The 14,992-nt window shown below is 38.9% G+C and overlaps 1 protein-coding gene across 11 annotated transcripts in view; it reads left to right on the top strand.

Annotated features, from left to right (window-relative positions):
- The window catches only part of TNS3 (tensin 3), a 232,857-nt gene that overhangs the window by 141,542 nt on the left and 76,323 nt on the right, over positions 1-14,992 (top strand). The gene's annotated exons all lie outside the window — the stretch shown is intronic.

The raw sequence follows: 14,992 nt of genomic DNA, 5'->3' as shown, positions 1-14,992 counted from the left end.
TTACCTTTTAGCATGTGCCTGTTTCTTAGTCATGTCAACTACAGTCTATGGTTGTTACTATTGTTAATTTAAACACTAATGTCCAAATCAGTATCTCCTTCCACGTACAGATGCTACAGGAGAATCCTCTTCACCCAATATTACAATAGGCTTAGTGGCCCGGGTTGAACAAAGAGTCCAGAAAGGCAAACCTCTGCCACAGGTGTGTGTTCCTTCCCTGTACCTGCTTCCTGAACAACTCTTCTCTCTTGTGAAGGCGATATGGCATCCGACCTGTTTAGCTTCATGAGACAGGGAAAAATTATCTTCTCGATGGTGTAGGTATTGGTATCTTTTTTTCCTGTAACACCTTACTCACTTGGGAGTAAAATTAGCATGGCAGCATCAGAGATTGGAAGTGTAACTGGAAGAAACAAACCAAAATGCCTTAGTACAAATTAGGATTTGGTGCTTGTTTGTTCTGTGACTTTCCTAAGACCTACAAGAGAAACGATTAAGTCCCCTCTCTGTGCCTATATCCCAGCACACTGAACTACCTTGTGCATCATGCTTTCTATGTGAGTGTTCAGTCCAGTAACCAATGAAACCGTGAATAGAGGGCATCATCAGTCATAGTGCTATTTGCACACAAAGTAAGAGATCGTACTGTCTCTTAAATGAATAGATGTTCATGAATGCACTCCTGATTCATGATACTGAATTGATGATAATCCCCAAATGGCAAATCTCTGAGAAGACTTACAAAACAAAAGACAGATGTTGGCATGAAAGAGGATGGATTTTCTTGGGTGTTTTAGGCCACCATGAAGCAATAGCAGTTCTTCATCTGGTAAATCCCTCACGTAATCAGATTGTTCTGAGTGACCGTTCCTGGATTTGAGTGTAGTTACTGCCCATTTTGCCCGTCCTTTAAGATCATGCACCTTGCCTTTTTTGGCTAGATTCCTTTTCAATGACTCTCTCTTTGTGGTCCTGCTTCAGAGTTTCAGCTGGCCACTACATGACTTCTCTTCATAAGAAGATTGATGATTTTTTGGTGCAATGTGCATTTTTTGGTGCACCTTTCTCCATTGGCAAGCATGCTCTGTTGATTGGAAAGGCCTTGATGAGTTTCTGCTTACAGCTTGTGCAAAGTGTTTTGTTTTGTTACGGAGATGCTTTGGTCAGGAAGGCTTGGTTCTATAATGAGTGCTGGTTTCTGAAGGAGGCTTTTACCAGCAAATTGGGCATGTGTTACTGTTGGGATTATCCTGGAACTGTCCCTTTTGTTGAGAGTCTGGCATGCGAGTTAATGTAACATATGCGTTAGTTTCTGCCATTGAATACATATAGCAGGTACTGAAGAAATGAGGACTCTTACTGGAGAGGTTTCTGCAACAAGCATCTTCTGCAAATAGTGGTTATCTTTAGTGAACCATATATAGAGAGGTTTTTTCTCCCGTTGCATGTGTTTCCAAAGTGGTGTTAATACTGGCACAACCACTTCATATATGTGCTGCTGGTTTTTTTTCTTGACTTGGGAAAAGAACAGAATGAAAGACTAACCCTCCTGAGTCTCACAACTTTTGATTTCAATGTCTCGTTTTTACATGCTACCTATTATATTCAGTAGTCTGTACAAAATGAAGCATACCACTCTAAGTGTCCTTTTAGCACTATAAACTGCAGGCACTTCTGATAGTAAAATGTGAGAGAATATAGATAGTAAAACTGTGAGAGAATAATTTTTTTAAGTGACCAACAGCAGAATTTTAGCTGTACCAGTAACCGTAGCAGCCTTTAGTGTAGTCAGCTGTCCTGTTCTACTAGTTTTTCAGCGGTACCTGGTAGTTGCAAGTGAAGCTTTGCTAAAGATAGTACACTTCTTATTCGTGGATCAATCCCAGAAAGATGTTCTAGGAACCTCTACCCCTGCTCCAGAAGCGTCACTTGTTGAGTGTTCAATGTTCATCTGTAATCCCTTCTATTTAAGGCTTGAGTTCTTTGCAAAGATTTCCATGAACATCAGAGAGCTTTGGGTCAGACTGCTAAGCAGTAAGGGGAAATTGAGAGATAGGGCAGACTTCAGGTCTGCCTGTATATTGATGATGCCTCCTCTTGGTTCTGCTTTCAAACATGGACAGTATCTGAATGCTGAGGAAAAGCAGCTCATTCGAACTCCTTCCGGACTGAACAGAAGGAGGCAACTTCTAGTAAGCAGAGGGAAGGTGTTTTTGTCTTAACTCAGGCCTACTTCTTATTGTGGACATCTTCTGTCCAACTGTGAAAGAAAAAGTTGCCTTACTAGAGCTGTTCCTGGAGTCCATCAATATATAAACATGTTGCCTGCTGAAAGGGCAAGAGTTTTTTTCTTACTAGACACAGGTGGAAGCACTGTGGTATGCCTTCATCTGTGCATTTTCTGAGATGGCCTTGGGCACTGAGCTGTCTCTCAAGTACTACAGGCTAGACTATATCTCTATTTCTTCATGTTCTATATTGTTTCTCTCTCTTACTCTTGATCTTGAAGAATGTTTCCTAGTCTGTTACCCGTTTCAGAGACTTGCTAAACTTCTGAAGCTCATCTTATGTTTCTGGAATCAAGCTATTCCTTGTGTTCCTTTTAGTGAATACACGTAAAATATTCTTTGTAGGAATTCTCTTGAGTCCCAGAGCAAAACCCTTTAAGTTTAATTAGTAAGTTAGGAAATCAAAGACATCTGCTAAACGTATATGAGCCTTAGCTTCCCGTTCCAATATGTGGACTTGTTTAGAAACACCTGCAGATCAGTTTATTGAAAGCACCATAGAGAGGTGGAGCAATTTTATTAATAATGGTAATACTATTAAATTACACATTCCGTACTCAACAGAAAGAATAAATTTATGTTACTGTGCTCCTGTATAGTTTTCAGCAACCGTATAGAGTCATCAGTGTTTTTCTGTTGCTTCACATTTAATAACCATAACTAATTATTACTAGAAGCGTAACAGTATAGTAGGAGAAAAGCAATGACTCAAGGTGAGTGTGCTCCAGCTGTAAGGAAGAATAATCTTAAATTCTGAACCTCAACATTTGGATTATACATGTGCAAACTAATGGCATGTTCCTGAAGATGGGCTTTGTTTTTGGAATGAATGAAAGGAAATAGTTTCACATTGTTCAGTGACTTTGTAATGCCCTTAAACTTTGCTTAGTATTTTGTACCTGTGGTGGTGTTTTCTCTACCATGATGTTTTGTTATTCTTTTCCTGGTTATCCAAGCACAAGCTACTTCAAGCTAAGTCTATGGTTAAATGACTGAGAAAAGTTTGCAGAACTAGAATCAAAATGACACAACAGATACTAGCTCCTGTATATTTGGTTGCAGTAATAAATGTATCAGTCTACTCTTTGTACTTTGGATCATGGCACAGGTATTATTTTATGTTGTTCCCAGGTGGGCAAAAGTGTGACTACGTATTACGGCAGTATTCTAAGGGTGAATCTGTGCTGGCTGGCTCTGCCTGTCTTCCAGGCTGGCTGGATAGCAGCCAGCTGCTGGTCTAGAAGCTGTGCTTTGTGGAGCGGTTTTATCTTATGCCAGAGTACTTGTAAAATCATTAAAGTAGAAATGTGATCCTTTTGAATGTCTGGGAAATATACGTTAGCATTTGCACAGCATAAAGATTCTGTAGGGTCTCGGATGCCCTCTCCTTTGCTTCTCAAAAGATTCAGGGCTTAATGACCTCATGTGAGCCTGATAGTCCTGCTTGTTAGCATTTTGCTAACAGCAACCTTCTTGGTTGATTTCCTTTCAGAGTGTTTGTTCACTTCTTGGTTTTCTGATACATGCCTCGCTTTTTTCAGCCTCCTTTATTTTTCTGTTAGAGTCAAGAACTTGAGCAGCTTAGCAAAAGAAACAACTTCCTGATGACTTAACTAGTTTTCTAACATGAAATAGTAGTTATTTAAAATGGAATGCATATCTGAACATCAGCATTTGCTTGAATCTCTTTGTTAGTCAGGGGAAGGAAAAACAGTGGTAGAAGATTACTCAGTATCTTTTTGCTTTCTTTCCAGCCCATTCTGTTATCATCAAATTATAATTTTCTAAAAACTCTCTCTAAAATGTATTCATGGACTGCCAGATGAACGTTTATGAATTAGGAGTTGATCTCACAGATTTGGATGAATTTACCAAATCAGGACCTACTTTTTATAACACAGTTTGACAGTTGCACTAAATGCAGTTTTAGGTCTCCATATTGTAGAAGGCACCATGATTGGACAATGCAAAGGTCTAAGATGATATGGATTCACAATGCTGATCCATATCTTTTTCCCAAAACTTGTGATCAGTTCATTTGAATGACCCTTCTTTGCCATTGTGTTCAGACCTGGTGTCATCTGCACTCACAACAGTCAACATAGAAGTTTTGAAGATATATATTGTAGCCTGGGTTATAGAATTTAAATGTTAATTTAAATAAATACCTGAATTGGACCAGACTAGCACACTCAGTAATCTGATAGTCCTCAGATGTGAGTACGTGCACACAGCCAGAGGTACCCAGTACTGCAAAGGGTGGTGTGTCCCAGAAAGCCTGGAACTGATCACAGAGGAAGCATCAGCAAAACCGGTTGAGTGATAATAGTTTGAGAACACATTTCTAAACACATCCATGGGTAGTTTTTACTTGTAGTTACACAGGGTTTGTTTGAGTTCCCAAAGCATTACTGCAGTGATTGTGTGGAGCACCACTAAGGCTATGTAGAACAATAAAATTTCAGCAGCATGGTGATCTGTCTGAATGAATCTGTTGAACGTAAACTATCCACAGGATAAGTTAATTCATGCAGAGCTGTTACTAACCTTGTCCAGGTTTCTTCTGGCTATCTAGGTAGTGCAGGTGTTGACGTTGAGCCTCAGCCTACACTGAAGCATGCTGAGTGCTAATGTAATGGTCCAAGATCACCAGCGTGCACGTGCACTGCGGGTTTATAAGGGAGTGAAAGAGGCCTGCAGTTGAAGCAAGGAATACAGTTGGGGTTTTTTTCCATACAGAACCAAAATGCAATGAGACCAAAACTAAATTTGAACCTTAAGTGAGACTCATCACTTTACACTGAGAGTTTTGAACATACCTTTTTTTTTCTTTTCATATCTTTGAGGCAGATGCTGGAATTTTCCAGCTTACAAGTAATTCTGCATCATCCCAGAGGAGAGAGACAGTTCTCTGGTTCTGGGAAAGTACTGCTGACATAGCTTGTCCTGTGTGACCTATATCTTATCAGAGTCCTGACTGGTTTCATGTGCAGCCATTTACTGATTTTCAAGTACAGCAACACCAGAACAGAAAAGTCTGTACTTTCTGAATTAGGTTTGAACAGAACTTCTAACTCTCTCATAAGCAATGAGCAGGTAGATGTATTTTGTGAATGCAACAGCCACTTTTAGCCTTTGTTCAACTGAGAAGTCATTAAAGTCTTGACAGTCCCCAAAATAGAAAGTGAATGTTGCCTAGGGACATGTCTGTCTAGTGGTTTTGCATGCGTACATTTGCAATAATGTTTAAAACAAAAGTTTGTGGGCTGCCATCTAGTGAGTTACAGCTGTTAATAAAGGAGGAAATAACAGGCTTGCTCCCCTTAGTTCAAGCTGATTTATTCCAGAGACAGAGGAGGAGTCAAAGCCTGCTGGGGTTTGAGAGCTTGAGAGCAGCAGCTGCTACATAAAAATAAGTGTTATTACCGCAGGACTTCCAGAAAACTGTTCTTGAGAACTCCATTGATATACAAATTCGTGAAAATGTGGATGAGAGTGTCTTATCCTGATTGTTCAGTGTGGAGAACTGAAAATCGTTTTCTAAAGGCTGTTTGTTTTAGGAAAAAGAAATCAAAAGCAAGCAATCATAAGTGTGTGGCTAAATGATCTGGGAGCTGAAACTCACTCGACTTCATTTGGATGTTGAAACAGACTGAGAAAAGAACCACTGTAAGGAAATAGCTTGTAGACTGAATTACCTTTTCAGCCAATACATTCCCCCTCCTCCTTGGCTTCAGGAGTTCAGATTTCATTGAACCTGATTGTCTCCTCAGGCTCCTCCTTCGTGTTTACATTTTCATTGCTTTTTCTGGCTGATACAAGTCTCATGCTTCTTAAGCAAGACCATTTACCTCCAGGAGCAGGAATAGCAGCTGCAGCTCAAACAGCGGAGTAGAAGACATTTGCCTTTTTAGGCTGAGGTGTTTGCCCTAACTCTGGCTTTCCTCTGTGCAGGGTTTTGCTTAGAGAATATTAGCTGATTTAAATGAGCCAATGATTGACTGTTGCAGAAACTTCCTGATCGTGCCTAGTAAAGAGGTAAGAAACTTTGTTGTGGTTCAAGAGCTGGAAATACAAACCATGTGTATTTCTGTATGAATTTAATAGGAACTATATGGGAAGAGTTTGCAAGGAATGACGGCTTGTGTTAGGGAGGGAGAAAGGAAAAGACAGGCACACATAAAAGATTTAACTTTGAAGGAATGCAGCTCTGGACTTGTCCAGGTTTGCCTGAAGGTAGAAATATTTATTTATTGGGTTGAAAAAAATAATCCAGATCTCCTGTAAAGTTTCCTGCTGCAACATGAACTAGGGTACAGTGTGCAAAGGTTTGTGCATTTGCAGCCTTCTTCTTTTTGTTCAGGTGGACTGGGTCAGAACGGCTCTTGCTGAATTTGTGATATATGTGTTTACCTAGCCGGCTTGCATTTATATTTGTTTTCACAAGTGGTGAATGGACAGGAGGTAGTTGTGGGGACAAGTCGAAAGGCTGAAACATCTTTTTAAGTCACAAGCCTGCATTTGGGTATTTGGATTTCAAGGAGGGAAGTGCCAGGAAACACACAGGCTTGGAAGGAAGCCACTGAGTTTGGTATGTGCTGGTATTTCAGCTCCTAATTTTTATATAAGTTGTTCTTTGTGTATTAGGTATGGGAGTGAAAATGCACACATACCCTTTGCTCTGAGGCTTTCATTTATAAGAGAGTCCCTGATACTGGGGTGTGTGTGTGCAATTCAGATTCAGTGTGGGAACTTTGTCAGACTTCAGCCTGGGCAGTTCAGGGAGTTGGAATAGCTCCTGGTAAGAGAGGTCAGGCTGAAAGAAAGTGAGCCCTTCGGATTGGTCAACTAAATTCCAGCATTACTTAGGTCTCCACCGCTGTGAACCTCCCTTGTTTTTTGACAGCTGTGTTACTCCCACGTTTTATAGAGTGTTGCTTCCTTGGAAAAAATGGGAGTGGGGATTGAGTTGTGCATTGAGAGGAGGTATCAAATGCATAAAACCTCTTCAGTACCATTACTTAACAAGGTGCACAGAATAAAATTGTGCATTGCTATTATGTTTTTAGATTTTCTTTGGTCAGAAATATTCCCTGCCTATATGCATAGCTTCATTTTTGCAATTAAGTTGGTTATCACTTTTTTGGAGAAAACGTGGAGACCAGAGTAAAGTGAAGTCCAAAAGTCTTAGTGCAGAGGTATTAAAAAAAATATGATTTTGAAAAAGGTAGAATAGGAAATGCAGGTGTTAAGTAATATGAGAACTACTTCAAAACTTTGTATTTTGAAGGTTTATAGTATTTGAGTAGTTCACTCGTCCTGGTTTTACGAACAAGTGAACCATATATATATCATTTAAATATATAGTTTATATAGAGACCGTATATATATATATAAAAAATAGTGTACATACGCGTATTTTATATGCATGTACACACATGAATAGAAATCTAAATCTTGTATTTTCTTTGACCGTTTGCCTGTTCTCTACTGTGATATCATTGAACCTTTGGAGACAGATATGACCTGTTTTAAATGGAAACAATTACCACAAATCTGAGTATTCTCGCGGTTACTCTGGTTCAGAAACATATCTTGGGCTGCCCAGTTTAACATTTAGGTAAAACCACTGATGTATACATGTGCTCTATAAATGCTAACTCTGTCTGCAGAGTGTGGTACCATAGATTTATGTCCCCCCAGCAGAAATGCTATGTTTTAAAATAAAATTATGATTATTTCCTCATACAGCATTTCATATTCCTTCATATTCCTAAACCAACTTAGGAGGGGGAAAAAATAATCTAGGTAGAGTTCATTTTTTTTACTTCAACTAAGTTGTATTCTTTCCACTGGACTTGCAGTGACAAATCTTACACAAGTCTGAGGTGAAACGAAATTCCTAATGCTGTCAGCATCACACACCAGAATTTTTTTAAATTGTTACTGGGTAATTACATGTAAGTGCTTGTCATTCATTAAAAAAAATTAATCTAAGAATGCTTTGCTACAACTGTGCAACTTTGAAATTTATTTTTGTTATGTGCAATATCCATTGTGTTTTCATGATCAGGAGATGCAAGTTTAAATATCCAGAGTCCTCAGGAGTAGCTGGATTTTTGTTTAGCTCATTCTTTCACATCTGTTTATAAGGCAGAATGATAATTTTTTGGTGATTATTTGAGGTTTCTAAAAAAGGCAGCTGCCTACTAGAGCAAAATGGTCTAAGTGCAAGTAAATTGTTTTATCCCACAACCAAAGGTGTTTCCTTGTGAAGTCTAAGAATACTGTATTCATCTTTAAATTCACAGCTGAAAGTCAGCAGGTCCCAAACATTTCTGTTTCTCACTTCACTTGTAGACAGATAACATAATATGACTCCTCAAGTTCTAGCATAAATATCAAAAGCAGTGTCTGTTAGGCACACCGTTCTACTTTTGACTAGTGTGACCTCTGTTTGGGTAGCCAATACTTTGAGAAATTGCCGTAGAGATTTTTGAAGCTTGGCAGTGGGATATTTAAGTAGGACATCTAGATCCCACACTTTACTGATTACATTTTCCTTGTGCACCTTAAATCCCTTTTTTATATAGCCAGATGCTCACTTTAAATGGTTATTGCAGGACTGGGAATCCTGGTAAATAGCTTGCTCTTCTAGTCAGGTTCTTGATTTTCCTCTCATGTATATTTTCTTCCAGCTAGATAATTTACATTTATCAGATAATAATGCAGGGTGTATACAATATTTCAAGCTGCTAGTTCCTTTCATTGTGAAGTTCATCTTAATAAGTGGTATATTGTCTTGGTTAGGAACACAGGCTGACACTGAATAAGACAGTACTCATGTCCACAGCTGTTCAGACTTTTTAATCCACTAGCATTCCACTTATCATCAAATCGTGAGGTAACAGCGTGAGACACTGAATGCCACAAAACCTAGTTGCCAGTTTTATCGTTCCAAAATATTTCACAGAGATGCTAGTATGCAGAGATCGTCCTTTCTGCCATGATGTTCAGTTCTGACAGAGCCATGTGATTCATTAGCACATGTAGTAATTGGGAGGCCCAGGCAGGTCACAGTCATTGGTTGCTTATACAAAGTGGTTCTAGTCATCTTAGCAAAATCTCAGATTTCAGAAATTTTATTCATAACAGGGACTATACTGTAGCAAAAAACATGGTTACTGCTGCTGAAGCTTCAGACCAGATTTACTGAGTTTCCCCATTTAAAAAAAAAAAAAATCCATATATAGACTCATGAACATCTATACAAACTTGTGCATGTAAGCATTCCTCTCCTGGCCATGAACCTTTACTCTCTTAAATTTGCTGCATCTATTATAACCAACTTTTGTGTTGGGTCATCCTGAGCCAAACCCTATGAGAAGTCCCAGAAAGACACTTGTTGTTCCCAGTAGTATCTATCAATCAAGCTACAAATGAGTACAGAAGCCATTCTTCAGTGTAGTAGAGATCTGTACTTTTAAGTATTTTTGAAAAGATCTGTTTGGAAAAAAAAAGACATTTCCATTCATCTACATGACAGGTGAGGGGAGGGAGAAATTCCTCTAGCAAAATTTTTCTTCCTTTCATCTGATTTACTTGTCTAAAACATTCCTACAGCCGTCCTTGACACTTACCACTTAAGGCTACCTGTTCAGAGAAATCATTTGGGAGTTCAAAGACAGACATTTAACTTCTACATTTATCAGGAAGATATGCTTTTAAATTTACTTAAGACATCTCAGAATTCTGAAGTAGTGTAAGTCCAAGCTTTGTACTGTCACACAAATGCAATATGAAAAGGGGCAGTCTTTAAGAAATGTAAATTGTTCAGAATTTGAAAAAAACAAAACCCCAACAAACTTCTGAATATTGTAAAGCTATTGTATCCAGTCCAAAGTCTGGTAGAAAGAAGCACCTGAGTGCTCTAGTTTGCACACTTAATGGGCAAGCTGCAAGCAAAGATCATAAGCAACTGAAACCCCATCTTCTGCTGAAAGCTGTTTTCATCTTTATATCCAATGGTGCTAATTCTTAACACCATTAAAAATACATTGGGGAGTTATTTTTGCACAATTCCCAATTTGTGTGTAGGGATACAGTACAGATTTAAAAAACGATAACAACAACAAAAGCCAAAAAACCAACCAAACAAAACCTGTCTTAAAAAGCTTTTTTTGTTTCAAATGGAAACATAAAGACTGGAGATGAACAATTCTTGAGATTTAAAATCCACTTCTGTGACTGTAGTTCTGTTGTTTACATTTCATTTTCTGTTGTGGTTGGTGTGTTTTGCTTTTGTCATTACTGGTTTTGGTGGTTTTGTTTGTTTTGGTTTTTTTGCTAATGAAATGGCATAATTTTAAGCAGAGATGCTACTGGCAAGCTGAACTCATGTCTCTTTTTCAAAATGGAAGCTGTATGCTTCACAATTCGGGAGACCCCCAAATGGTTTGTGGTTGCTCAGCATTCTGGGCAACATGCAGAATGAATTTGATAATTTTGTATTAGTGGAAGATGTACTGGGCAGGATTATCTCTGAACCTTACAGAGTGCACATGTGCAAAACCCTTGGGTCAGTAGTCCACTGGCAGTCTGTCCATCTTCTTGCCTGTATGCCTGTTTCTATGCTTGGGTGGCACTGTGTGATGGTACAGGGAGGGCTAACGGAAGAAAATGCACAAAGGTTTTCCATTACTGCTGTGGCTGCATTTGAGAATCAGATTTTGTGCTTAACAATTCTTTATGGCAAACCAAATCTGCATGCTAGAACGTTTCATCTGGTGTGAGGTAGTTATGGCTGACAAGTATGTTTGAAGGATTTACAGCACTGTGCCTAGTTTTGGGTGACAGAAAAGTCAGACAGGAAGAGTTCTTAATGGTTCAAGTGTACTAGTCCTGTATTTGCTTAGCCGCATTCCAGTTCAGACCTGTAACCTCTTCATGTCTATTTTGTGTCAGGATATTCAAATATTCAAAACACAGCAGTTTTGTATTATTTTCTAGTTTTTTAAACTCAAAACTAAGCACACAAAAAAGAAAAAAAATCACATAATATTTGCTCGTAGTGTGGTATTTTTTGTTTTGTTTTGATTTTTTTAATTTTTGCAATGTATTGTGGTAACTGTATTAAATAATTCCACGTGAAGTGCCAAGTGTGCTTCATCGTCCTAGCAGTAGTGAGAACTTAGAGAAATCACAGCATGAGAGAGGTTGAGAAACTATCAATTGGATATGTTTTCCTTAGATATGGTATTTTTTTTCATAAATATTTTTTTTTAGATATGTGTACACAGACATTCAACCTCATGCATAGAAGCTCTTTTCACCATGGGATTTGCACATCATAAACTTCAGCAAACTTCTAACAGTTTGCTGATAGAGAAATTCTACAGCAAAAGGAATTGCTTTCTTTTTTCCCTATCCTGATGACTTGTTCTGAAAAGGAGTATTTTGGTCTTTTGCATGTACTCTTTTTAAAATCAGCATCAGGCAAGTAATAGTACCTAAGTCCTTAAAGAATAAAAAGTTTTCCTTTATTATTAGCTAAAATCTATTAAACTTATCATATAACTTCCAGTGGGTAAGTATTTTAACTGATGGAAACTTGGCAGTGTGTCCCATAATTAAGGCTTTTTCCAACCAGACCACTTTTCTTGCCATTGTAAACCAATGAATTCATTGCCATCATGGGTACAATTTCTGAATAATGCTTTTTCTAAAATGATATTGCATTGGAAAAGCTTCCTAGTTGAGGAGCTTCATGATCACAATGCCATCATAAGTATATTTTGAAAACATATGGTAGAGTTGATGCTGCAATGCATTGGGGTCTCCATGGCTCTTTTGATTCTGGAACTGCCACAGATGTAGACTAAAAGTTGGTTTTAGCTTTGACAAAAGTCTGCCTGTTTCTAAATTGTAATGGACTACTTTTCTTATTATCAAACAATTCTCAAACTATGGGTAGGAAAAGTTAATCAGAAACTTTTGCTTAATATAAATGTTTTGGTAAATGAGCATCAAATCCCTTGAAAGTAGAGCTACTCACTTTACTTTTTTGGTTTTGTGGACAGTAGAAGTATTTACTCCTAAAGCTTTTCATAAGAAACAGAACTAATTATGTTCATTTTCAGCACTGGGTAAGAGCCCAGTACCCATACTCAGCCTCAGGTTGGTCTAACCTGTGTGATGTGTATGGGAGTTGGACAAACAAGTCCAATAAAGGATCTTAAGAATATGCCTCTCGCGGCTTTGTTTCTTCTCCTTGGTCTATAATGTCAAGGAGAGCTTTAAAAGCCCTGACAGGCAGAGGTGGGGAAAAGTTGGATAAAATAAGATGGATTCAAATAAGCTCTTGAGCTTTTAAAATGTTCCAGAGGGAAACCACTGTATTCGGTGTTCTGTGGTTTTATCTATTGCCAGTGTTGGTAATACTGAAATAATATGGAAGAGATTATTCTCACAGTAGTATTTTTAACCCAAATGGATTTTTTTTTTACTTGTCTATAAAAATCTGCTCAAGTTTGTGTTCTTGAGATTTTTTTCAACAAATCTAATTACCTATGTTGTATGTATTTCATATTTTTGTTGAGTACCTATTTTTCATGATTCCTGTTATAAGTAAAACATATCTAAAATATTACCTATGTGATAAAACATGTAGAAATATGTACATATGAGACAAGTCTAAGGCTGAGATTTTAGTCACTAACTCATGATTCTCTTTACTTTCTGCTGTATGTTTTGCCTTAGTTGTGATGAACAGAGCCAAATCCAGTTGGCAGCCGGTCACGACTGGTGTTCCCCAGGACTCAGTATTGGGGCCAGTTCTGTTTAATCTCTCTTATCAATGAGAGGATTGAGCGCACCTTTAGTAAGTTTGCAGATGACACCAAATTGGGTGGGAGTGTTGGTCTGCTGGAGGGTAGGAGGCCACACAGAGGGATCTGGACCAGCTGGATCGTTGGTCTGGGGCCAATTGTATGAGGTTCAACAAGGCCAAGTGCTGGGTTCTGCACTTGGGTCACAACAACCCCAGGCAGCGCTACAGGCTCAGGGAAGAGTGGCTGCAAAGCTGCCTGGTGGAAAAGGACCTGGGGGTGTTGATCGACAGCCAGCTGAATATGAGCCAGCAGTGTGCCCAGGTGTCCAAAAAAGCCAACAGCATCCTGGCTTGTATCCGGAATAGTGTGGCCAACAGGACTAGAGAAGGGATCATGCCCCTGAACTCAGCACTGGTGAGGCCACACTCTGAATACTGTGTTCAGTTTTGGGCCCCTCATCATAAGAAAGACTTCGAAGTACTAGAGAGAGTGCAGAGGAGGGCAGTGATGCTGGTGAGGGGCCTGAAGCACAAGTCTGATGAGGAGCAGCTGGGGGAACTAGGGCTGTTTAGCCTGGAGAAAAGGAGACTGGGGGAGACCTTATCATTCTCTACAACTACCTGAAAGCAGGCTGTAGCATGGAGGGTGTTGGTCTCTTCTCCCAAGTAGCAAGTGATAGGACAAGAGGAAACGGCCTCACGTTGCACCAGGAGAGGTTTAAATTGGGTATGAGGAAAAAATTCTTCATGTAAAGGGTTGTCAGGCATTGGAACAGGCTGCCCAGGGAAGTGGTGGAGTCACCATCCCTGGAGGGGTTTAAAAGGCGTTTGGATTAGGTTCTTAGGGACATGGTTTAGTGCCAGAGTTAGATTAATGGTTGTACTTGATGATCCTGAGGGTCTTTTCCAACCAAAATGATTCTGTGATTAGTTTTTACTGATTATTGAAAGGAAATAATGAAGATGGGCTGGTGGCTGCAGCATGAAAGAAAATCAGTATATCAGATTAAAAAATACAGGATGTGTGCCTGGAAATAGCAAGAAGCAGCAGGGTTCATGGATGCCAGTAACAGTTCTAGGATTGAAAGCAATATAGTCACTTCAGTAAAGCCCTCCACTTGAGTTTGTTAGCCCTGTAAGATGGTAAAACTTGGCTCACACAGTTCTTCTGTGCATATCTGATGTCAGTGAAGCACGCTAAATTGAGCTTGTGCAGATGGAAGCAGGAATTTGTTTTTTCTCAGCAGCCAGCCTTAGTAAACTTAGTGCATGCATTTTCCTGCAAAATTGTTGTATTTTCTAAAAATGTTCTAAACAGAAAGAAAAGTTCTAGCTGCTATTTATTATGAATGGTTATTCATAAACTTTAGTTGAGTGAGTACCTTGGAGATCAGAAATTCAGTGAGGTTCTTTCCATCATTGATGGAGAAGGAGTTATATTCTGATTTTTAAGGGATTATGGCCTTGCTTATTAAAATTGAAACTTGAAGTGCATACCAGATCCTCCACACATATAGAAATTTCATAGTCTAACATTTCCTTGCGCATGCCTTTGTGAAGAAGCCTTACATATTGTTCCATGGACTGCAGCTCTGATTGAAAGCCTGTTTTTTCCTTGCACCACCAAGAAAAGGAGTAAATGATTCTTTGTAGTCTAGTTAGACTTATCAAGTAGAAATGGATGAACTGGTAATTGCATGATTTATGTTCAAGGCAAGTATTGCTGGCAGGTTCCAACCATTCTTGCTCTGAATGGAATGCATGGTAGCTGCCTCTCAAATTTCTAGCACTGTCATTCTTCAAATTAGTATGAAGAGTTTGCGGAGCCATAAACATGCATTCAAAATGGCAAAAAAAGAGGGAACTGTATTTGGTC

The sequence above is a fragment of the Caloenas nicobarica genome, chromosome 2, assembly GCF_036013445.1.
Source record: "Caloenas nicobarica isolate bCalNic1 chromosome 2, bCalNic1.hap1, whole genome shotgun sequence".
Classification (NCBI taxonomy): Eukaryota; Metazoa; Chordata; class Aves; order Columbiformes; family Columbidae; genus Caloenas; species Caloenas nicobarica.
This window is presented reverse-complemented; position numbering and strand designations above follow the sequence as displayed.